Source organism: Suricata suricatta, chromosome 1, assembly GCF_006229205.1.
Source record: "Suricata suricatta isolate VVHF042 chromosome 1, meerkat_22Aug2017_6uvM2_HiC, whole genome shotgun sequence".
Lineage (NCBI taxonomy): Eukaryota > Metazoa > Chordata > Mammalia > Carnivora > Herpestidae > Suricata > Suricata suricatta.
The window spans coordinates 192,636,331-192,657,248 of record NC_043700.1 but is presented as its reverse complement, the minus strand read 5'-3'; the positions used below and the strand labels follow the sequence as shown (position 1 = coordinate 192,657,248).

General features: G+C 44.7%; 1 protein-coding gene across 3 annotated transcripts in view; it reads left to right on the top strand.

Annotated features, from left to right (window-relative positions):
• The window catches only part of LOC115299894 (protein FAM193B-like), a 39,278-nt gene that overhangs the window by 1,022 nt on the left and 17,338 nt on the right, over positions 1 to 20,918 (top strand). The window lies entirely within an intron of this gene.

Sequence of the window (20,918 nt, the reverse complement as noted above, 5' to 3'; positions counted from 1 at the left end):
AGCAAAGAGAGTGGTTTCTTGAGACGGCGCTGCTCCTGGGGAAGATGCCGGGAGACGGTCGGAATGGCAACAAGGATTGAGAATACTGCATAAGCGTAGTGGATAAAGAGCGCAGGGTTTGAAGGGACTGACTCCAGTTCTGAAAGGAGCTGCACCGTGGGTAGGATGCTGTCGGACAGCATCACACGCTACAGAGAGATCATCTGGGAAAGGAGGAGTCGGCAGATCCATTCTCTTGTAAGAAACCGCCGCAGACACCCCAGCCTCCAGCACCACCGCCCTGACAGTCAGCAGCCTCTGCGTGGAGGCGGGACCCTCCGCCAGCAAAGGGATTACCATGCGCTGAGAGCTCAGATGATGGCTAGCATTTTTAATAGGTGTTGTATTTATAGTAATATTAAAATAAGGTATTTCACAGTTCAGGCATGTACATAATTTGTATGCTATTGCACGCTAATAGGCTACAGTATAATAGTGTACTGGGAAAAAGAAATTTATTGGAGTGGCTCTGTGTGCAGTGGTCTAGAATTGAACTCACAGTCACTCTAAGGTATGCCTGCCGAAGGGCCTTACACAGTCTATTCCCAATTCTTCTTTGTGCTATTTATTTTGCGTTGATATATGCTGTTAACACAGTACTTGCTCTTTTTGCTTTTGAAAGTCAGTCATCTTTTAGTGCAATTCTTTAAAAAAGAGAAAAGACTGATTTTATTTTACTTATGTTTTTAGAACTCCCCATTTCTTTTTGTAGATCTAAGTTTCAGTCTTATTCAGATTCTTTCTGCCTAAAATATGTTTCTTGTAGGTTAAGTCTCCTGGCAGTGAATTTCTTCATTATTTGTTTCTGAGATAATCTTTCTCCTTTATTTTTAGAAAGATATCTTTGCTGGGTATAGAATTTTGACTCAACAGGTGGTGGTGGTTGCTTTTCCCTTTTAGTACTTAAAAAAAATCACTGTCTTCTGGTTTTCATGCTTTGTTGGTTTTGGTTTTGGTTTTCATCCCCCCTCCCCTCCCCCCCAGAAGTCTGTTGTAATTCTTGTTTTTGTTCTTCTGTGTCTAATGTCTCTTATCTCTGGCTGCCTTCAGGATTTTCTTTTTTGTTTTTAGCATTTTGGAAGTGATATTATGAAGCAGATTTGTTTTGTTTGTTTTTATTTATCCTACTTGATGTTCTCTATCCTTCTTGGATCTGTGGTTTGGTTTCTCATTAATTTTTGGAAGTTTTCAACCATTATTCTGTTCTGTTCACCTCTTGCTAGGATTCCTATTACCTATATGTGCGAGTGTTTCCTATTTCACACTTCTTGGTTGTCCCTCTTCCCCCCCACCTTCTTTTTCTGTTTTAGTTTGGGTGAGTTGATCTATCTTCAAGCTCACTGATTCTGTAGTGTTCATTTCCCTGCTGAAATTGCCTATCTGATGTACTATGTTGTTCACCATTTCTGTTAATAGTCTTTAACATAGTAATTATAAGTGGTTATTTCAAATTCCCTGTTTGAGAGAGAGTTCCAACACCTGCTTCATGTCTGAATCTTGTTTTGATGATTGCTCTGTCTCTTGGGAGTGTGGTTCCCCCCCCTCCCCCCATGTCTCTTGTATGCTTCATAATTGTTTTTCAAAGCCAGACATACTGTATAGGACAGTAGAAGCTGAAGTAAGTCATTTTTATGCCTGGGAATTGGACGCAACTTTCTTTCTACTTGGTCTTTAGTGTTGTAGTTTGCATTACTCTTGTTAAGATTTGACCTACGTTCAGGATTTGTTGTTGCTGTGGTTATTGTCAGCGCACCACCGCTGTCAAATTTCTGTAGCAGTGGCTTATGTCTAATGGGAGGGCGGGTTATAATCCAGAACTCTATAATTCTGAGTTTTAGGTCTTCTCTGTTTGTAGTACTTCACAGACTATGTCTTTGTCCACCTCCATTTTTCTCCTGTCCGTCCTGGTAGGAGTCTTCAGTTAGCTGTTACTTGAAGGTTTTTTATTTCTACATGTGTGATGGTGGCGTGGTGCTGTCTCCATTATTCTGAGTAAGACCCCGTGATAGATAGACATGGATGACAACTCCGAGTCTCGGGATATGGCCCTCTTGGTTCTCCTGTCCCTTCCTTGACTGAGGTAGTGAGCTCATTGTGTAATCCCCCCCTTCTCCAGGAGTAAATGCCACCTCCCCCACCCCCATTCCCTTCCCCAAGTTGTAATGAGTGTTCACCAAAGCCCTCCCCTGTGCAAATTAAGGCTTTTATTCCTTAGTGGAGATGGAGGGGAAGGACCTGCGTGGAAGGACCCCACGTGGCTGCTGCTCCCCTGCCCAGTTCTGAACTACCATGAGGGCTTCTTAGGCTCCTTCAGTTCTTTTCAGTGGCATCCAGTGGGTTTTGTAGAAGGTTGCAAAGGGATACAGACTTACCCAATTTCTGTGACTCCAGAAATTGTCTAGACAGCTGCAGTCTTCACAACTTGTCATCTGTTCACAACAGTTTTCTTACCAGTGTCACACTGCGTCCACCTTCGGTGAGTGTGTGTGCTCTTTCCTTGCAGGTGCTCACGAGTTTGGGCCAATTTGCTCTGTGGCCTCAGTTCCCTGGTAGGTTCAAAGCAAGTCATGGACTTGAAATGAGTTGGTTTTCACTGTAGGTACGAGAGCAGTGCTCACTTACTTACCTCCATCCTGGGAGCCAAAAGCAACCTTCTCTGTCTTGAGGAACTGGAAGAAGTTTTATTAAGGTTTATTAAGCCTGATGAAGTTTTGTCTTCTTTTATCATGAGTGCTTTTTAGAGTCCTAAGAAATCTCTGTCTACCCCAAGGTTGAAATCTTTTGTCTACTCAAAGGTTGGGAAGATTTTTTTTACTTTGTTTTCTTATTAAAGTTTTATAATTTTAGCTTTTTTAAAAAAGATTTTATTTTTAAGTAATCTCTACACCCAAAGAAGAGCTTGAACTCATGACCCTGAGATCATGAGTCACACGCTCTACTGACTGAGCCAGCCAGTGCCCCTCTAATTTTAGGTCTGTTATCCATTTCCCACTAATTTTTACAGTGCTGTTAGGTAAGGTTGGAGATGTTCTCCTCCTTGTATGGATCTCCAGTTGTGTATCATTTATTGAGAAGCCTCTTCCTTACCAACTGAATTAACCTCTTTTTTTTGTCAAACATGTATTTTTTCAAAGCTTTTTTCTTTTTGTTAAATACTGTAAAAGAGCATAAAGCAAATGTATAACTCTGCAAATTATTTGAACTTGACCCCCAGGATGAGTACCAGTCAGATAAAGAAATAGAACATTCTGGGGACTCTAAAAGCCCATTGAAGGTTGTATCTTTCCCTTTGTAGGTAACCAATGAGCATACATACGTAAACACTATAGTTTTGCCTGTTTTTGAATGTTCCATAAATGGATGCATACTACCTACAGTCTTTGGAATAGGCTTTTTTCCTGCAGTAATATTTTAAGATTTGTTTTGAACTGAGCTACCATTTGACCATTTTTATTGTTGAGTAGTGTTTCACTACATGAAAAGACTACAATGTATTTATCCAATCCACGGTTGATGGGTATCTGGGCTATTTCCAGTTTGGAGCTGGTATGAATAATCTTGTACATGTATCTTGGTGCCTACAATTTCCATTGAATATATAGATCAGTCTGAGGAATGTTGACATTGTCACTTTGAGTTTTTCCATCTTTGAACATGATATTTTCCCTCATTTATTTGGATATCTGTACTTTTCTCCATAAAATTGTGTAGTTTTGGGGCGCCTGGGTGGCTCAGTCGGTTAAGCATCCGGCTTCGGCTCAGGTCATGATCTCATGGCTGGTGGGTTCGAGCCCCGCATCGGGCTCTGTGCTGACAGCTCAGAGCCTGTAGCCTGCTTCAGATTCTGTGTCTCCCTCTCTGACCCTCCCCTGCTTGCACTGTCTTTCTCTGTCTCTCAAAAATAAATTTAAAAAACATTAAACATTTTTAATAAAAAATGTATAGTTTTCTCTAACTTTGAGTTTTCATCGGTGAGCATGCGATTTCCATTTACTTTGGGTGTCTTTACTTTTGTCAGTAAAGATTTATAGTCTTCTCTTTAGGTATAGGTATAGGTTTCTCTGTATGGTTTCCCTCTTGCTTTAGGTTTATTCTTCAGTACTTAGTTTTTAAAATCACTTAACCTAGAAACAGTTTGAATTTATAGAAAAGTACAAGAATATTACCAAATTTCTATATCCTCCTTGACCCAGATTCCTCAACTTTTGGCATTTTAGCACATTTGCCTTATCATTTCTCTCCCTTCCTCTCTCTTCCCTTCCTCTCTCTCTACACACATGTATATGTTTTATGATTTTTCTCTGGCCTCCCTTGAAGAAAAATTACAAATATAATACCCGTTACCCCTGTATGAGTGTGTATTTTTCTAAAAAAAGGAACATTCTTCTCCATATAAATTGTATACCTGTCAAATCAGAAAATTAGCACTGTTACAGTATTAACATCTCATCCACAGGTTCTTTCAAATTTCATCATTTGTTTCCAAAGTGTTCTTTTTTTTTTTTTTTTATGTTTATTTATTTGGGAAGGGACTGCAGAGAGAGAGAGCGCGAGAGAGGGACAGAGAGAGTCCCAAGGAGGCCGATGCTATCAGTCCAGAGTCCCACCCAGGGTTTGATCTCCCGAATTGTGAGATCCTGACCTGAGCCTAAATCAAGAGTCAGATGCATAACGACTGAGCCACCCAGGCAACTCCCTTCCCCACAAAGTGTTCTAAATAGCAAAAACAAACAAAAGAACTTTTCTCCCCTTTCCTTGATGGTCCAGGATAAGTTTCGAGGTCACTCACCGCATTCAGTTGGCGTATTTGGAGTTTCTCAGTCTTCTTGTCTTTCATGACCTTGACATTTAAAAAAAAAGATTTTGTTTTTGAGTAATCTCTACATCTAATGTGGGGTTCGAACTTACAACCCCAAGATCTAGAGTCATCTCCACCAACTGAGCCAGCCAGGCACCCTGACCTTGACATTTTTTATGAGAGACTACACACTTGGTAGAATGACCCTTAATTTGTGTATACCTGATGTTTGCCCCCGATTAGGCTCAGGTTTTGCATTTGAGCAGGAATTTCATACAAGTGATACTGTGTTCTTTGCAGCACAGCATCTCAGGAGTTTGTGATGTTGATTTGTCCCATCATGGGTGGTGGCGACTGTCACCTGCTGGTTCAGATGTTACCTGATTGGTTTCTTCACTGTAAAGTTAAGAAGAATCTTCTATTTACTAGTAATAATTAGGTAATGTGTCTTTTGTAGGGAAATACTTTGAAGTCATTGTAAATGTCCTGTTGCACATCAGACCTTCTCTAGTTTTAGCATCTGTTGGTAATTCTTTGTTGAGTCCAGTAATTCTGTGGTAGCCAAATGGTGATCTTTAATGTCATCATTCTTTTAGCGTTTATCGATACTCTGCAGTAAGTTAGGACTCTCTTGTTGTTTGTGTACTTCCTCTGTAAACATATAAATACTTTATATAGTTATAAATATGTAAAAGGGGTTTCTGTGTCATGCATTGCATCCGATACAGCCAGTCAGAGCCCCTTCATGCTGGCTGCTCGACCCTTCAGACACCTTCATTGTTCTTCACTCGGTAGCACCAGAAGTTCCCTTCTTGCCTTGAGTTCTTTTCTGCCACAGCCCTGAAATCAGCCATTATTCTAAGAAGCCTTGGTTTCTTTGATAGACAGCGGTATTCACAAATCAAAATTTGGGTGCTAGATGTTCTCACACCCAACAGAGATAGGAAGTAAGTGTATGTGTGTACACACTCGTGCACCTGTGTCGGGTTTTATAATCTATTAAAACCAGGAGTTTGCACCAGATCTTTTCAATTTTGGTCCAACATTTGGAGTTTATTATGGTCTTCTTGCATTCTGTATTTTGTAACTCTCTAATCCTACACTGAGAAACCTAGCTGCATTATCTTCAGTATATTTACTTATTTACTCAGTCCTTGTGTATCTAATTAGTCTCCACCTGCCAGCCACGTTTCTCAGCCGTGGCCCCGCTGACTCATGCTCCCTGGGCTTACTGTGTCCCTCCACACCAGCAGTTCCCCCGCCGTGATGGCTGCTGTCCGGGGCCAGGCATAGTACCTTGATGGGGCTTTTTTGGGTAGATATTATAAGAGGCACCTTAAAATGTTTAAAATATTTGTGGTTGGCAACTGGGAATATAATAAAATAAAAATTTTATTAATTTATTTTTAAATATTAAAAGTTTTCTTCTTTATCAACATTTGTATAATATTCTACTTATTTACTTTTACATCCTTTTGGGGTTTCTGTGTGTACAATTACAATGACGCTTCTTGTTCTCCTTTCTAATCGTCAGTCCTTTTATTTTTCTTCCCTCACTATTCTGGCTGGGGTCTCGAGGGTAAAGTTGAATAGAAATGGTGGCCTTCTGTCGCATTCCTGGGCCCAAAGAGAAGACTTGCACTGTTCTGTTTTTATGTTTTTGTTAATAGTTTTGTTTTTTTAAAAAGATAGCCTTTAGTTATCAGTTTAAGTAAGTTATGTTGTATTCCTGGTTTATTAGGAATGCTTTTATTAATGAATGGGTGTTCAATTTTATGAAAAGCCTTTTCTGGCATCTGTTTAATTACATGGTACTGTGTCTTGTTCTGTAATGTGATAAAGTAATTAGAAAATCAGCTCAATGTTAAACTATGAGTTCTTGGGTAAAAACCCACTTTGTCATAGTAGTACCCTTTCTATCTATTTCCAGATTCAGTTTGCTCATACATTTATTTAGAATTTTTTGCATTTATTTTCAAGAATGGGAGTAATTTGGAATTTTCTTTTATCTGTTGGATTTCAGGATATAGATTATGGTTGATTTTTGGTGTGTACTTTTTCTGTGATCTGGAAGAGTTTGCCTAAGATTAGACTTCTTATTATTTTTTTTAACATTTATTTATTTTTGAAAGACAGAACATGAGCAGGGGAGGGGCAGAGAGAGAGGGAGACACAGAATTTGAAGCAGGCTCCAGGCTTTGAGCTGTCAGCACAGAGCCTGACATGGGGCTTGAACTCACGAATCGTAAGATCATGACCTGAGCTGAAGTTGGATCTTAACCAACTGAGCCACCCAGGTGCCCCTAAAATTAGACTTCTTAAACATTTTGGGGGGATATGTTTATTTTTGAAGGAGCGAGAGACGGAGGGGGAGTGGGGGAGGGGCATACATGCAGGGAGACAGAACTCTGAGCAGGCTCCAGGCTCTGAGCTGTCAGCACAGAGCCTGCCACGGGGCTTGAACTCATGAGCCGGGAGATCATGACCTGAGCCGAAGTCAGACGCTCAACCGACTGAGCCACCCAGGTGCACCTAGACTTATTTCTTACTAAGTTTTGGTAGAACCCATCTCAGCTTAGAGTCACATCGGGTTGAGTTTATTTAATAGAGTATTGCTCCAGTTTCTGTTTATCTGTTTTGGTAAATTATATTTTCTAGGAATTCTGTGAACGTTTCACCAAACTTTCACCAAAAGTTTGACCCAAATATGTTGATATTATTTCATCATTATTTATTATTATTTTAAGTGACAGTTTGATGTAACAGTGTTTTCATTTTTGAGCTTGGTGTTTTGTACTTTCTCTTTCCTCAGTGAGTCTTAACATTATCTGTCCATGGTTTTGGTCCTTTGAAGAAGCAGCTTTCGGCCTTGTGGGCCTCTGCTAATGCAGACATATTTTGATTTTGATGCCCCACCTGTACTCCACCTCCCAAAGCTGGCTGCGTGTCCAGGCCCCAGCTGACGGGAGCCCTAGGGTGCACAGCTGCATTCTGGGAAGGGTGCCTTCGTCTGAGAAGCTGCCTTGCCCAGGAAGTGGCTCCACATCTTCCGGTGGTCTGGAGCCAGCTTGCCTAGATTTGAATCCTTGTTCTGATGCTTAAGAGTATGGACAAGTTTCTTAGACTCAGCACTTTAGTTTTCTCTTCAGCGAAGTGAGGATGGTAATTGGACTAACCATATAAGGCTGTTGGGATGATTAGAAGCATCTGTACGTATTTGGGAAATTAGCCTATTGCCTCTGTGTTACAGATATTTTCTCTAAGTTGGTATAAAAAAAAACTTTATGCTTTACAGAAACTTTAAATTTCTGTGTTAAAAACTTGGGGTTTAAAACAATTAAAATGTTTAGAGCTATTGTCAGCTGTAGTCAGGTTCTGATTTTCTAGCTCTTCTTTTTCCTATTTGTAAATTATTCCCTGTGGCTTCATTTCCTTCTGCTTAGGGTTGGATATTTATTCATTAGTTCATAGAAGATAGGAAAAGGGAGAAATCGTGACTTTCCAGCCCAGTACTGCTCAAGAGAGATGGACTGTAACTGCATATGTGACTGCAAACTTGTTAGTAACCAGGGGTGCCTGGGTGGCTCAATCTGTTAAGCGTCTCTCTTTTTTTTTTTTTAAATTCTTTTTATGTCTTTATTTTATTTTGAGAGAGAGGGAGAGAGTGAGCAGGGGAGGGGCAGAGAGAGAGGGAGACACAGAATCTGAAGCAGGATCCAGGCTCTGAGCTGTCAGCACAGAGCCTGATGCGGGGCTCGAACCCATGGACTGTGAAATCATGACCTGAGCCGAAGTCAGCTGCTTAACCGACTGAGCCCCCCAGGCGCCCCAAATATCTGACTCTTGATCTCAGCTCAGGTCCTAATCCCAGGGTCATGGGACTGAGCCCCGTGTCAGGCTCAGCGTTGTGTGGAGCCTGCTTGAGATATTTCTTTTTCTCTCCCTCTCTCCCTCCCTCCCTCCCTCCCTCCCTTCCCCCTCCCTTCCTCCCTCCCTCCCTTTTCCTCTCTCCCTTCCTCCCTTCCTCTTACTCTCTGACTCTTTCACTCTCCCTCTGTCCCTCCCTTGCTCTCTCTCTCTCAAAAAAATAAGTGGGAAAGTGGAAAGAGTAGATGAAGCATAATTGTGATTATGAGTGAGTAATGGGACATGAAGGGTTAATTATACTATTCTTTCCTCTTTTGTGTGTGTTGGGATATTTCCATAATAATGTCGTGAAAGTATATTGAGGGAGTGCCTGACTGGAGCTTGTGACCCTTAATCTCAGTTTGAGCCCCATGTGGGATATGGAAACTACTTTTAAAAAAGGGGGGTGGGGTGTCTGGGGGCTACTTTGGTTAAGCACCTGACTTGGGCTCAGGTCATGATCTCACCGTCCATGAATTCGAGCCCTGCGTCGGGTTCTGTGCTGACAGCTCAGAGCCTGGAGCCTGCTTTGGATTCTTTGACTCTCTCTCTCAAAAATAAACAAACATTAAAAAATTGAGAAAAACGTTATAAAAAGGGGGCTCCTGGGTGGCCTAGTCGGTTAAGTGTCTGACTCTTGACCTTGGCTGAGGTCTTAGTCTCAGACTTAGTTTGAGACTGGCCTCGGGCCCCATGCTGGGTGTGGGGCCTGCCTAAAAAAATTGTTTTTAGCCACATAATATAAAGGTATAAAGAAACAAATAGAATCAATTTTATCTAGTAGTATCTTTTACTTAACCCTGCATAGCCAGCCACAATGTTATTTCAGCATGCAATCAATATAAAAATTATTATTGAAATATATGCATTTCTTTTTTCATATAAGTTTTTGAAGTCTGGGGTGGGTTTTATACCTTGGCACATCTCAGTCTGGACTAGTCACATTTCAAATGCTCAGTAGCCGCATTTAGACAGTGGCTACCAAGTTGGATCTTGTGTTAGTTTAGGGATTAGCTTAAAGCTGTGTAAAATTGCTTTTGACTTTGCTCTTAAACATTGTTTTTAATTGAGATACGAGCTACAACATTCTGTTAGTTACAGGCGTGCGGCACAAGGAGGCAGTGTGTGCGCGCCGGTCACCACGGAGTCTGGGTCTGTCCCCACACACTGCTGCAGGCTGTTCTTATGGTGAGAACTGTTCAGATCTCTCGGCGACTTCCGGCTGTGCAGGCCTGCAGCTGTGGCCGTCACAGTGCGCAGAGTGATGTCCCTGGGACTGGGGGCTCGTACCTTTTGACCCCCTCACCCATTTCCCTCCTCTTCCAGCCCCGCCTCTGGCACTGCCAGTCTCTTTTGTCTGAGCCTAGTATTGGTTGTTTCTGTTTTCATTTTTTAGATTCAACATATAAGTGAAACAGTACGGGATTTGTCCTCTTCTGACCTGTCTCACTCTAGCGTAATGCCCTCAGGATCCATCCATGTTGTTGCAAATGGCGAGATTTTGTTCTTTTTTCTGGCCGAGTACTACTCCCTTGTGTTTTCTCTGTTCTTTCCTTCCCGGACCCTCCGGCTCTCCCGGGCCTGGGCTCTCGTAGAAAACACTGCAGTGAACATGGGGCTGCAGACATGTTTGAGTGAGTGTTTTCATTTTCTTTGGCTACATGCCCAGAAGTGGAATTGCTAGGTCACACGGCAGTTCTGTTTCTGATTTCGTGAGGAGCCCGCGTCCTGTTTTCCAGAGCGGCCGCGCCAGTTTGGGGCCCCGCCAGCAGTGCACGAGGGCTCCTTGTTGTCCGCGTCCTCGCCGGCACCTGTTGTTTCTGGGCTGTTGGAGGATAGCCATTGTAGCATGTGTGAGGTGAAGACTGTGCTCTTTTTGAATTAAGCTGTTATTTGTGATTGAGATGTGATTCACAATACAGATTTTAAATGCTCTTTGGAGTCCATTTTTGTTCAGCCATTTATTGTTTTATATATGGTGTTGACCTTTGTGTCTCACAGATACGATTTTATGTATCAGCACATGTGTCTTCTACTTAATGCCAGAAAAATGCTTATGCATATGTTTAAAGAATATACAGGGGCACCTGGGTGGCTCAGTGGGCTAAGCATCTGAGTTCAGCTCAGGTCATAATCTCCTAATTCGTGGGTTTGAGCCCCGTATCAGGCTTTGTCTCTCCCTCTCTCTCTCTCTCTCTCTCTCTCTCTCTCTCTCAGAAATAAACAAACATTTAAAGAATTAAAAAAAAAAAGAATATACAGTCTTTGTTTTTCATCAAAATATGAGATTCTAGTTATTAAAATACCGAAAGGAAATATAGTACATTTTTAGAAAGTCTGATAGTGTGATTAAATGCCTTTCACTGTAAATGCAAAATTTTCTATATTTGAGGCCTCAGCTAAAGGTACAGTGAATCTTCTTGCCTCTGGGTAGGCCAGTTTCCCTTACTTACCTGATGTCTGTGGCCGATTTTTGTCTCGTGGTAAGATTGTTGAAGTTTGTTACCAGAGCCGACGCGGATGAAAGACCTCTTCTTGTGCCTGCTTGGAATCCACAAGGGCTGGGCTGGGCCAGCCGGAGGGAGGGGCCTCAGCCTCAGGTCGGGGTCTGTCACGGGCAGGCGGCCTGCCATCGTCTGGGGACCGGACTCTGGCAGGCCACTTAGGCGACCGCGGAGACGGCGGCTGGCCCCTGACCGCGCAAGGGCCAGGGTGGCCCAGACCCGAGCGCCTCTGCCGGGAGAGCACTGAACGTGAGGCTCCTTCTCGTCACCTGCTGGCCTCCCCTTTCAGCTGCCAGAAGTCTTTTTAGGAAAGTTTCCTTTTCTCATGACAGAAGTGACACCTGCTTCTTGAGACGTAGCTTGGAGCTGATTGGTGTTGTTCTGCCCAGTCTTCCTGCACTTCTCCTCTGTCACTGAAGCCTGACTGTCCCTCTGCTGAGTCCCGTCCCTATTTATAGGGCCATCCAGGACTTGAGGTGAAGGCATTTTATTCTACTCCCCTTCCTTGAAAGCTACCAGGGGAAAAAAAAGACGTTTTCTCTGAAACGAGGGAGGAATGTGCTAGAAGAAGCCTGAGGCACGAACTGTGAAGACAGAGCAAAGGAGGAGGCTGGGAATTGACCCTCAAGTGAGGAGTCCTAGTCTGGAGGACTGAGTGGAGCCATCTTTGCCTAGAGTCACCACATCTGGGGTTGCAGTGGGTTCTCAAAGGAAACAAGAGGGTGTGATGACCACAGGCCCGTGGAAGAAGGACTGTCCAGTAGGGAGCGGGAGCCCCTGCGCCGGGGCGGGGGGCCCAGTGTGCTGCCAGACGGTCGGCGGGGAGCGGGGCCTTACTGAGGGGAGGGCTGTGCGGGCCCCCTGCACGGCGAAGGCTCGGAGGAGAGAGGAATGTGAAATCTCTCATTAATAGTGTCTATTGATTACCTCTGATATAATTCTGTGGGGGTTATTGAGTTAAATATTATGTTATTAGAATTCACCTGTGGGTTTATTTTGGAGTGGGGTTTAATAGAGTTCAGTTTTGGAGCATTTTAGGTTAACAAAAAATTGAGCGGGAAGTACAGGGAGTTCCCACATGCCCCCTCCCCCCTCCTCACGCACACATCTGCTCCCACATTGTCAGTGTCACCCGCCAGAGTGGGACCCTTGTGACGGTCGGTAAGCCTGTATCGACCCCTCACGCTCAGCTCAGAGCCCATAGTTCCCACCAGGGGTCCTTGGGCAGATGTCCGATGCCAGGTGTCCGCGTTCTGGTATCCTGCAGAGTCTGGTTCCCTGCCCTGAAAGTCCTCTGTGCTCCTCCTGCTCCTCCCCCCGACCCCTGGCTACCACCGACTGTGTTTACTGTCTCTGTGGCTTCGGCTTTTCCGGAATGTCTTGTACATGAAATCATACAGTATGTAGCCTTTTCATGTTGGCTTCTTTCCCGTAGTAATGTGCGTTTACAGTCCGTCCGTGTCTTCGGGCCTGATAGCCCATTTCTCTTTAGCGTGAGCGATACGCCCCTGTTTGGGCGGATCAGGACGTCTGGGTGGCTGCCGAGTTTTGGAAATTTTGAATAAAGGTGCCATAAACAGTCACTCGCAAGTTTTTGTGTGGATCAAAGTTTTCACCTCCTTTGGGTAAATACCAAGGAGCATGATTGCTGGATCATATGGTAAGAGTGTATTGAGTTTTGTAAGAAGTTGCCAAACTGTCTTCCAGCGCGGCCGCAGCATTTTGCGTTCCCACCAGCCATGAACAAGAGCTCCTGTGCCCACTTCCTCACCAGCTTGTCTTGGACCTTGGCCTTTCTGATAGGTGTGAAGCGGTGTCTTGTTTTCGCCGTTGTTAGAGTGTGTGTGTGTGTTTTAATCTACTACATAGCTCACATTTGTGGCTTGCATTTAATTTCTCTTAGAAAGAGCTGGGGCGCACAGCTCTGAAGGAGCTGGAGAGGCAGGAAAGCCGGTTCTTAGGTGGTGGTGGAAGTGTGGTCCCGAGGAGGGCGTTTGTCCGTCAGCCTGGTGGTAACGGTGTGCTTGTATCCTTGTGGGGATGATGCAGGAAAGAAGGGAGGATTGATGCCCCGAAGAATGGAGGGGAGGATCCGCATACAGAGTCCTCGAGCAGGTGGCGGGGCCTGGGGCGTGAGCAGAGGTGTCCCCTAGGCGAGGAGGCGTGTGAGGGGTAAGCATGCCGAGGGCGCAGCTTCAGGTAGACGGCTCAGAGCCTCTGGAAACAAATGCCCGTGGGTCTTCACCAGGCCGTCGGGCCCTCACGCTGCCAGCAGGATGTGGGGGTGCGTTCCCGGGCCCTTGTTCCTGGGCGCGGGCTGTGGTCATGGTCGCTGTGCCCTGCCCCATGTTGCGAGGCCCACGGAGACCAGGTGTTGTGACCGGTGCCTGCTCCCCTGGCCGGGGTGCCCTGTCGAGGCTCCATATGCAGTATGTCCCCTCCTGCTGCTGTCCTCCAGCGCGCGTGGTTCACGTGGGAGGCTCTGCTCTGGGTCCCCGCAGCTAGCTCGCCACACCTCCCCCTTTCTTCGGCCCTCCTCCCCGTTCCTGCACGCTCCTTCATGCTCTAGGCCCCGCACCCCCGCCCCGCCCGGGGAGTTTCCGTGCCTCCTCTCCCTGCCTTGTGAACTCCTCGGACCATAACAATTTCAGTAGTAAGCCTGGATGCCAACTCAGTGTTACCACATTCTGTCTTATGGGAGGTTGAGGGGTCTGTAAAAGGCAAGTACTTTTCATGGTTATTATTTTAGGCCATTGGCTAGTCTCTGGTGTGGCTGTCCTGGGGCCAGGTGCCTCCCTGTGGCCGGATGAGTGGTGGTGATGGGTAGGGGGTGGATGGAGGGGCCTGCCCCTGGCCTGGGTGCCCAGGTCAGCAGGGCCATGTTGGTGATGAACTTGCCAAATGTGTTGAGTGGCTACCTTTGGAATTACCTCAGGTCACCCAGTTTTCAAATATTGCCTATCCCACTTACAGTTTCTGAGTCAGCCTTTCTTGTTCTGTTTATAGGCGTTTTCCTTCCCCTCTGGGGATATCTGGGCTGGAAGGACTGTTAGCACCCTATTCTAAGTGGCTGGCTACTGGGGTTCTCAGATTTTAAAGGGGGTGCAAACCATAGCCCGAGAAGTTAGTGTACTTTGATACCAACATGTCATTTGATCACAAATTATTTGTAATTTCAAGATTGGTGAAAAGGAATGTAAGAAACGGATATATTTCCAGGGCCATAAGTCTTAGCTGTCTGATTTGCTGCTATTAATAAATTCAGGTTCTTTTTCTCTTTTGCCTTATGGAGCTTCAGGGCAGGGGCCTGAAGTGTTCTGTGAGTATTTGAGTGTGCGAACCACCACGTGCTCGGTGGCGGAGCAGGGGTGCTGGGCTCGCCCCGGCGTCCCGACCTGCCCCGAGGCTGCTCGGACATTTGTCTTCTTCCAGAGAAGCAGAGTCAGAACGGTCACTGCCGTGTTTAGTGGGCCTCAGCCAGGGTCCCCCGGACGGTGAGAGCATGTCACCAAACGGCACGCCTGCAGCCGTGTCTTAGACGTACCGCCGGGCAGAGAGCAGGCAGCGCGGTGGCCCCGCGCGTGCGCACTGCCGCCTGCCGCCGGGCCACCCGGCGCTCCGAGGCAGGCCCGCTCCGCGGCATGAGCTGCTGCTGTAAGGAACAACGGTTGCGGTTTTTTAGGCTTTCTCTACTTTTTAAAATAGGTAAACTGAAATTGAAGTAAATCCTAAAAAACCCACTCACTTCCACATTAGCTATAAAAAGAATGCTGTAATAATGTAATAATAGCGACTCAATAATTGCTTATTGAATTTTTAGGAAGCACCTTTGAAATCTTTAAATTGCCAAATATATTATTTTACTCTGTGCAATTATATGAATTACGTTCCAAAATATAATTTAATGTTCCAAAACATTAACTGTTTAATTGGTTTTGCACCTAACTCATGATTTTGTTCGTAATTTTATGGTAAGTAAGTGGAAGAGGACTTAAATATTAATGTTAGTAATTACTTCCCAAGTAGTACCACTTGCTTACGGGACTTGCGTGTGCTTTGGGGAAGCTGAGTTCAGGAAGGAAGCAGAAGAGACTGTAGATGTTTTAGTGACCCCGCATGCAGCCATCCTGGACATGGGTAGCTCACAAAGGTTGTAAACTAAGCAAGGAAAATTGTGGTTGGAGCCGAGGACACAGAAGGTGAAGAACTGATGTGGAGCAGTCACTTCATTTCCTTCACTGAGCATTTACTGGATGCCTGCTGGATGCTGGGTGCTTTGTGGGACTTAAAAATTGTTGAGTGTCTCATGAGGAGATGGACATTTGAAAGCCTAAGGCAGCCTGTGTCCAGTATTTGGGGGGTACAGGAGTCGAGGTGACTGACTCGGTGGGGCTGTGGTGCTTGAGGGGCGGGGAGCCAGCTGGAGGAGAGCACAACTCACAGAGAAGGACTGCGGCACCGTGAGCGCCCGGCCAAGGGCGGGGCGGGGCAGCTCCAAGGCCCCGCAGTTGAAGGGCGCAGGGGTTTGGAATTTTAAGGAGTGTCACCTGGATAATTCCGTAGTGACTGAGGGACAAGGGCCACGCTTCCTGCCTTGAGAGCATTTGCGCCGCGGCTCACGAAGAAAGGAGGGAGTAGCCCAGAGAGAACCTGGTGGTTTCCTTGAGTTGACGAGACCAAGCAGAGAACCCGGGGAGGCCAAAGTACCTTTGCAGGGCACAGCCCCGGAGAAGAGACGGCTGCACGGAGAGGGTTTTGGAGAGCCACACGGGAGTCTCCTTGAATACCCAGCCGTGGACCGGTGAGCACTTGCCTGTGTGGGAACTGTGTGTCAAGAAAGGAGCCCAGGAGGCGAGCAGCGGAACAGCCCTTGCAGCTCACGGAGGACCCCAAACCGTGTGTGCTTCCCCCAGCCAGCGTGGATAGTGCACTCACGGGGTGTCGCCTCAGTAGGGGGGCAGGTTAAAGGTGCTCTGATCTGGGGAGCCACATAGGGTGCTGCCTGATGCATGAATTGCTTAATAAAGCCAATTAGAGCTTAAAAAAAAATAAGGCATTCTGATCCCACCTCCCAAATCTTACAGGCAAGCCTTGGAAGGACCAGACTCTCCCCAAATAACTTGATTGTGGCCCAGAACAAAGCTCTGCAATCAATATGTGAAGGAGTAAAACAATAGCCATTACCTAACACGGTAAAACCCACCGTGTCTGGACTGCGTAGGCAGAGACCAGGAGGCACGCAGAGACAGAGCAGGCTAACACAATCCGTGATGAGGCGCCGAACAAGAGAGAAGCAGACTCGGAGATGACACGCGGGATAGAATTCTTAGCGAGACGTTAATGCAGTTGTTACCGCTTTAGTCTGCGTATTCAAGAAGAGAGAGGAAAGCATGAGCGTGTTTAAAAGAAACCCAGAATAGAAGAAAACCCAAGTAAACCTCTAGAGTTGCGTGCTCCAGTGTCTGCAATGAAAGCGACATCTTACAGAGGATCAGTAGCAGAAGAAAAGATGCAGGAGCTTGAGGAGATAGTAATAGAAAGTATCCAAAAGAAGCAAGAAGGAGAAGCCCCTGGAGCTGGGCTGAATAGAGCATCAGTGAGCTTCGAAACCGCCTCCCGCACCCACTGTATGTGTATGCGTAATTGGTGTCCTGGAGACAAAGAATGGGAATGAGGAATATGAAAAAAAACACTTGAAAGAATAATGGCTGAAAAACGTCCAATTTGTTGAAAACTAGAAGCCCACAAGTCCAAGAAGCTCTGCCTCAAGGACAAGAAGGATGAAGAAAATTACCCCAAGACACATCATCATTGTATCACTGAAAACAATGGGTAAAAGAAAAATCCACTCAGATAAAAAGATGGATTAGGGGCGTCTGGGTGGCTCAGTCAAATGTGCAACATCAGTCAGTTCGTGGGTCTGAGCCCCATATTAGGCTCTGTGCTGACAGCTCAGAGCCTGGAGCCTGTTTTCGATTCTGTGTGTCCCTCTTTATCTCTCTGCCCTTTCCCTGCTCATGATCTGTCTCTCTCAAAAATAAATAAACATTAAGAAAAAGAGTTTTCAAAAGAGATGCATTGTGTATTAATGGTAAAGATGGCAGACTTCTCATGAGAAACAGTGCAAACTAGAAGATGGAGAAAGAACAGCTTGAAACTACAGGAAGGGAAAAGCGTAACCTGGAATTCTAAACCAGCAAAAATGTCTGTTAAAAGTGAAGATGAGATAACGTTTTTCAGATATAAAAAACTGAAAGAATTTATGGCCAGTGGATCTTCATCACAAGATGTGATAAAGGAAGTTCTGAGGCAGAGAACAAATGACACCAGATGGAAGTCTGTCTACACAAAGAAATAAAGGACTGCAAATTATAAATGTATGCAGAGAGTACTTTTTAAACTACTTTAAAATACAATTGTGTATTTTTTTTAATGTTTATTTTTGAGAGAGAGCAAGTGGGGGTAGGAGCAGAAAGAGCAGGGTACAGAGAATCCCAAGCAGGCTCTGTGCTGACAGCAGAGAGCCCGACACGAGGCTTGAACTCATGAACTGTGAGATCCTAACCTGAGCCGGAGTTGGATGCTCAACTGACGTGCTCCCCAGGAGCCCCTGTAATCGTCAGTGTAAAAGAAAAGCAGTGGTGCTCCCGGCTGGCTCAGTCATGGAATGGGTGACTTTTCTCCATCACGAGTTCAGTCCCCAGACTCGATGTTGGGGTAGAGGTTACCTAAAAATAAAATCTTAAAACCAAACAAACAATAAAGCAAAAGCAACAACAAACCATGAAACTTACATGTGGAAGGAAAATGTCTGACAACAGTAACATGCAGGTGAGGAGAGGGGAGTGTAGGATTCTTGTTATGTTTGGTGGTAAAGTCTTAACTTGATGACTGTGGTGAGTTAAAATGTGTGCCATGACACTAGAGTGACCACTTCAAAGAAACGTGTAGCTCACAGTTCAAGAAAAGAGATAGAATAGAATCATTAAAAATACTCAATTTTTAAAAACCTGAAAAAGAGGAAAAGGAAACAAAAGCAAGTTGGGTCACTTGAAAAATAATTAGATGATAAATTTAATAAACTTAACCATGTCCACATTGTGTTAATATAAGTGGTCTAAACATGCAAACTTTAAATTAAAATTTTTAAAAATTGTAATGTTTATTTTTGAGAGAGAGAGAGACAGACAGAGCTCGAGCAGGGAGGGCAGAGAGAGACGGAGACACAACCTGAAGCAGGCTTCAGGTTCCACGCTGCCAGCACAGAGCCCAATGTGGGGCTTGAACCCATGAGCAGTGAGATCATGACCTGAGCCAAAGTTGGATGCTTAACCAACTGAACTACCCAGGAGCCCCAAACATGCCAATTTTAAAAGATTGTGAGATAGGAAAAACATCAAGACCCAACTATATGCTTTCTGCTATAATGTGCTTTAAACATAGAGATGCCAACAGTAAAGTTATAAGGAAAGATATGCGTGCTGCTCATGTGAGTGAAAAGCTGGAGTGGGTCTTTAAGTATCAGAAGAATAGATACCAGAGCAAAGAGAGTAATTTCATACTGATTTAGGGGTCAGTTTATCAAGAGGACATAAGAGTCCTAAATGTCTTTGCACTTAATAACAAAGCTTCAAAGTATGTGGGTGAAAACCTGAAACAGCCTCAGAGAAGACCCTTGCTGGATCATAGGGAAGTTCTGTTTGTGGCGTCTTGAGGAGCCTCTGTACTGTCCTCCAGAGCAGTGGCACCTGCCTGCGCTCCCACCAGCAGTGCGAGAGGGCTCCCTTTCCTCCTGTCCTCGCCAGCACTTGTGGTTTCTTGTGTTGCTAAGTTTAGCTGTTCTGACAGGTCTGAGGTAGCATCTCCTGGTGGTTTTTATTTGTATTTCCCTGATGATGAGTGATATTGAGCATCTTTTCATGTATCCATTAGCCATCTGGATGTCTTCTTTGGAAAAGTGTCTATTCATGTCTTCTGCCCATTTCTTCACTGCGTTGTGTTTTTTGGGTGTGGAGTTTGGTAAGTTTTTTTATAGATTTTAGATACTAGCCCTTTGTCAGATACATCATTTGCAGATACCTTCTCCCATTCCACGGGCTGCCTTTTAGTTTTGTTGATTGTTCCCTTTGTCTGTGCGGGAGCTTTTTATCATGTGTGCTTTGTTTCCCTTGCCTTCTGCAACAGGTCTGGTCAGAAGTTGCTCTGGCTGAGGTCAGAGAGATTGCTGCTTGTGTTCTCTAGGATTTTGATGTTTTTCTGTCTCACTTTCAGGTCTTTCATTCATTTTGAATTCACTTTGGGGTGTGGTGTAAGAAAGTGGTCCAGGTTCGTTCTTCTCTGCATGTCACCCTCCAAGTTTCCCAACCCCTTTTGTTGAAGAGACTGTCCTTTTTCCATTGGGTATTTCCTGCTTTGTCAGAGATGTTGACCATATAGTTGTGGGTCCATTTCTGGGTTTTCTGTTCTGTTCCACTGATAGTGTGTCTGTTTTTGTGCCACTACCTGCCATCTTGATGACACAGCTTTGTAGTATAGCTTGAAATCCAGACTTAGGATGCCTCTAACTTTGTTTTGGTTTTTGTTTTTCAGGGTTGCTTTGGTGATTGGGCAGTATTTTGTGTTGGGGTTGTTCAAGCTCTGTAAAAAATGCTGAAAAATGTTAAGTGAAATAAGTCAGTCAAAGAAATGCAAATGCCATATGATTTCACTCATATGTGGAATTTAAGAAACAAAACAGATGAACACATGGGAAGTAGGGAGAAAAAGAGAAAGAGGGTAACAAAAAGAAAAAAAAAAAAGAGAGGGAAACAAATGACCAGAGATAACGATAGAGACCAAACTGAGGGCAGTGGGGAGACGGGCCAGATGGCGCTTGTGATAAGCGCTGGGTGTTGTAGGTAAGTGAGGAGTCACCGAATTCTCCTCCTGAAACCAGTATTGTATCATATTTAAAATTTAAATTAAAAACAAAGAATTTCAAGGAAAAATAGATAAATCCAAAATTATGGTTGGAGATTTTAATACCTCTCAATACTTGATTGAACAAGTAAACAGAAAATCACTGAGGTTCTAGAAGACTTGAATGACATTGTTAGCCAACCTGACCTGACAGATGTTTATAGAAAACTCTACCCAACGATAGCAGCATACTTATACATTCTTTTAAGTGAACGTCAAACATTTACCAAATAGGCTAATTTCTGGCCCAGAAAAAGTCCTTTTTAAAAAATGTTTGTTTATTTTGAGAGGGAGAGAGTACTCATGAGCTAGGGAGCGGTAGAGAGAAGGGTGGGGAGAGAGAGAGAATGAATGAATGAATGAATGAATGAATGAATCCCAAGCAGGTTCCTTGCTGTCAGCATAGAGTCCAGTGCAGGGCTGGAACTCACAAATCAGGAGATCAGGACTTGAGCTGAAATCAAGAGTCAGATGCTTAACTGACTGAGCCACCCAGATGCCTGGAAAGTCTTGATAAATTCGGAAGAATTTGGATTGTACAAAGCAGCCTCTCTGTGTGGAATTCTATTAGAAATCACAAACGAAAGACACTTAGCTACACGTGCAAGGAATCACGTCCCACGTTGAAGAGCCCATGAGCCAAAGAAGAAGTCAGGAGGGTACTGGAAAGTGTTCTGGACTGGTGAGAACGGAAGCACCACGTACCAGAATTC